Source organism: Aplysia californica, unplaced genomic scaffold (assembly GCF_000002075.1).
Source record: "Aplysia californica isolate F4 #8 unplaced genomic scaffold, AplCal3.0 scaffold00213, whole genome shotgun sequence".
NCBI lineage: Eukaryota > Metazoa > Mollusca > Gastropoda > Aplysiida > Aplysiidae > Aplysia > Aplysia californica.
Genome location: NW_004797483.1, coordinates 549,895 through 554,929, shown reverse-complemented (window position 1 = coordinate 554,929; position 5,035 = coordinate 549,895).

Below are 5,035 nucleotides of genomic sequence, written 5' to 3'. Positions count from 1 at the left end.
CCCCCCCCCCTTTTCTGCCTTCATGTGCCAACATCCTGGGTTGACAGGAGTGTCCAGGCTTAGCTGTAAACATTTCCGCCCAGCTAAACATTCCCAGAATGCAAGATCACAACTAACCGAATTATCTCGCAGTTTCCAGAAGCTAGTTATGTCACACTCGCCCTGTTTGTATAGCTTGACGTCTGACATTTCACGACAGGTCAGGCGCTCTTACACAGGATCGTCACACATTGCACCACGCCGAGACATCTTTTGTCACTCTTTACTGTGTCTCCGGCTCACGATACTACGATACTTCTTTTTGTGACCATCTGTTCTGTGACAATTGAAGAAACAATAACAACAACAAAAAATCTATCATTCTAAACGAATCAATGAATAAATGAATAAATGAATAAACAAGGACAGTAACACGAACAACAGCAACAAGAACAACAACAATAATAGTAATTATTTTTATCATGATGATGATTATCATCATTAATATCATGATATTTGAACACCATAACTATTCTCTATTAGGGCGTTAAACCCATTAGAAATCTCAATAATTTATTTTCACTTCCGCGTTAGCTGATGACTGTTGAGATTTGAGATACTTTCAATTCGGATTCTGGTTTTCAGTTTTTCTCGGGAGTGTGAGGAGTGAAGGGTTGTTTTTTTTTTGGGGGGGGGGATGTTCTATTCTACGATAAATTACCACTTAGCCCTCTGCTGGCTATCTAGATGTCTGGGTTTTGGGGGGGGGTTGCTTTGGTTTATTCTTTTATTGATGGGCTACTAAAAGTAATCCTGTGGACGGCTGACGGATGTTCTAGTCTAGCCACATCAAGTTTCCATCTCCGTTTGAGCTTTTGAGCATGACCACCAGTGTGTATTTGTTGGTCTTTTTACGTCTTTCAGGATGGAAATCAGCTTAACGGTCTATTCCCCCCCCCCTCCTCCCCTCTTTCTATCAGTCGATGTATGCAATATGTCTGAGAGTGTGAGTTCTCAGACGAGCAACACCGACGCCCACATTTAACGTTAACGAGTTTGACGGCTGTCACTTGCGATCTCATCTGGCCTGGGTGATCCCTGTACGACAGCGAGGCGAGTGGCGATGGGGGTGTGAGCAGGTTTATGCACGCGCACACACGCCCGCCGAGGGCGCTTTAGACATCTGGAGGATTTGTGGGTTCTGTTTGTGAACAGGAAACACTTCTGTTAGAAGTCGTGTTATGCAGCGTTGACATTTCTTCATCAGTGGGGTCTGCAGGTTGGGTAGGAACTTAACGTATGTCCAGGCTTGAGCACACTCTACATGTGTGCACTGATTCGGTTAGTCTGATAATCCGCAAGATCGACCGGGGTTGTAAAAGCTAGAATAGAGTGACCTCTTATCAAATGAAAATTAGTTTCAACCAAGGTTCCTAAGGGTTAAATAATTACAGTACGTGCCAGGTCTAAGTAAAAGGCATGTTCCGTCGAATAATTCCACCTAACAATCGTTTGTTGAACGGGATAAGTACACACGGGAATCGAACTCGGGTCTTCTTCTTGCGACAGCGAAGTGCCTAACCGCTACACCACATGCGCCGGCGTCGATCCTGTGAGCCAGAACATATTCTCTACCAATAAGGATTCAGCTCAGAAATGTCTGACCAGAATCAGATTCTGCAAAATCGACTGGGGGATCAGATGAGTGTACTCTCTAGTCAATCCCCGTTGCTGTTGCACGAAGCGAGGCAAGGAATGAGTGATAGCATTTTCAAACACGCGCGCTCACGCCCATCGAGGGCCCTTATGACATCTGGAGATTTGCTGCGTTTTCTTATTCATTTTTTCATTATGAATATATCAGAACGCAATTTTGTCGTCTGTCAAGAAATAGAACACGAAAAGTCTCTGAGACGTGTGTCTTTTAAATTCCATGGGGATGTTTTGCTCATCCTTGTCCTTATTTAAAGGATTTGGTTGTTATTTTACTGTGGGTTCCAAAAATGGAACTCAACAACAGTAACAGCAGCAACAGCAACAACCGTGACAACAACAACTACAACAAAGATTACAGCAGTGACAACAATAATAGACATCAGCAACAGAAAATGTGCGACGTCTCTGCGACTATTCCCTTATAAATACATTTTTCATATGACAGTAATAGCAAAGATAATAACAACGGCAACAACAACAGCAACAGTTACCCCTTAAAAGAACATCAAATCAAAAACAAAACAAAACAAAACAAAGTAAATTTTAAAAACCCAAACCAAACAAAATACAATAGAACAAACAACCGTTTTTGCGTTCGTCAGCCCAATAAAAAATTGACATTTCATACCCTTCATGCTGGCCACTCAAAAATAAGATTTTGTACTACTTGTCTGTACTTGTCTGTTCAAAGGTAAAGTGCACGTACCAGAACCTAAACCAAGTAAAAAAAACACATTATATGTCGAAACTCTAGATTTCCCGTACATACTGGAAGCCTTTTCAAAATTGGCATGACGAACATAATTCAGGGGCCAATGTCCTCGTAGTCATGTGTCTTCCAGAATCAGCTTACCAATTTAGACATGCCGGTTAAATTTAGCAAACCGAAATCACTTAGCACCTAGACATCTACGTCTGTATCCCCTCACACCCCCCCCCCCCGGTTTTAATTAGTCAAGAAATCCTCGACCTGCCGAAAAGTAGATTTGTTCAGTAAATTCTTTAGTGATCCAAAGTAGAACAACGAATTGACAGTCATCTAATCTTAGTTGACCTACTACTCTGGGCAACAGGTGCTTGGTTTATTTATACCCATGATGTTGGACTCAAGGAAGCCATGTTTATTTTCAGAATGGTATCTACTAGACCCCAATAATATTTTTTTGGTTCCTGTCAGTGACACATTATTTTTTTGTTCCCTTTCTAGGAGATTTTATTCTAAATCTTCACATAAACCCCGAGTTTTAGAGGATACATAAAATACTACAAACGTGGCACCAAGAAAGTATACTCTCTGAGGGTATTTTTACATTGATAAACACACTTGGGTCAGAGGCAATGAAAACACTCTAGAATCCCTATTGCAACGGAAAAAGAATGACAGAAAGGGGGGAGGGGGGGGGGTGACAGGACTAAAGAAAGAAAAAATAGTGTGCTTACCTATGAACAAAGACATTTAAGTGTATTATTCATCCATAAATACATTACAATTAGAATTTACCAGCAAGGAATGTTCAGTTGAAACGCTGTAGAAAAAAAGAATATTTACAGAAGGCTGATGTAGGCAACTATCAAAATCAGTACGAATCGGAGTCAGTGATGTAGTGGTTAGCTCTTCGCTTTCGTATGAAGAAGACTCTATCTCGATTCCCGTGTGGGGAATGATTTTTAGCGAGCATCGCGTCCTTTTTGTTGGGAAGTTGTATCCTTCTTAGCCCTAGCTGGCCTAAAAGGTAAAGGTGAAATATCATTTAGATACGAATTTTGTCGATGGGGACCCAAATCACTTCCATATTTCAAAAAGCAGTGCAGGTCAAGTATCTAGTACGATCGTTGTCCTGTGGTTAGGGAGAAATAGATTTTTTAAAAACCCACTGTAAGTTTTTTTTAGGAAGAAGGAAAAAAACCCTTGTAGATTATCTGTTTACTATTATTGTGGATTGTTTACGCTTCCATTGACACAATGTAGATGGTCATTGAGGAGGAGGGTTGCTTGAACCTACCCATCAGGGCCACACCCTTTTATCTACATCCCCGCAATCCTGTATCAAACATCACAAAGTAAATCTTTGCCTTGATTGTGTGGTCTGCATCGCCTATTGGTGTAAAGAGTTGGGTTTTTGAAAAGCAACCAGCCAAACAAAGGAAGGGCTTCGATTCGTTCCCCTCCCCTCCCCTTCCCCCTTCCCCAAAGTACAAAGTACAACAGAAATAACCATTCCAAACAAGATCAACCTACCTCGACAGTTTTTTTAACAAGCAGGTGTTTCCCGCCTCAGTCGATACAGTGTTGATCACTTACGAGGCTGCTTCAATAACCCTGCCTGCTACAGCCAACCCAGACTGAGAGGGTGGGCTTTCAACATAAAACACACCACACCAAGATAAATGCGATAAAAAAAAAAAAAAAAAAAAAAAAAAAAAAAAAACCCCAAAAAACCCAAAAACAAAACAAAAACTAAAAAACAAACAATCAACAGTAGCAACAACAACAACAACAACAGCAACAGCAACAATAAAACAACGTCACCAGCAGCAGTAACAACAACAACAACAACAAAAACAACAACACACATAGAGGAATCGAACGCGAGTCTCGTGTCATTTGCATGCGCCTAACGACTACACCACAGACGTCGTCTAGCAAAACATACACGCACATACAAACACAAACACAAACACACACACAAGCACACACACACACAAACATACAAACACACACACAAACACACAAACATACACACACACTTTCACGAACAAAATCCTATAATTTAATTTAGTTCTAGTTTATGTAAGAGTTTTACGGCATTTGCAGTTGCAGCACACATATTTCACTTAATAATATATGCCCATTAGAAGAAGTGTACCAGAGAGCAAAATACAATAACTCTAATAGCTAAGATAAAGACGAAAGATGTTTGAAAGGAAAGAAGGACTAAAAAATGCCAGAGGATCCGCCAACTACCCTCTTCTTCAGCTTAAAAACACAGACAGAAACAAAGCTAAAATTATTATAATAATCATTATATTATTGTGGGGAGTATCCAATACAATTTACAGTCTTTATCTGCCGTGACAGCTCCAAAATAGCCCTGATGACGAGAGTATGTCAGAACCACGCCCACGAGCATAATTCTATGGCGTCCTCTGTACTTCTGGAAATGGCAACAAGAGTCTTGAACAGAAACAGGACTCACGACACGGATTGATGAGGATTTGGAGAGAAATATGGCTCGGAAAATGGACATAGAATTATTGTGCCAAGTCACGTTGTTATACTATATTTATTTTGTCACGCACACACACACGCGTACACACACACACACACACACACACACAT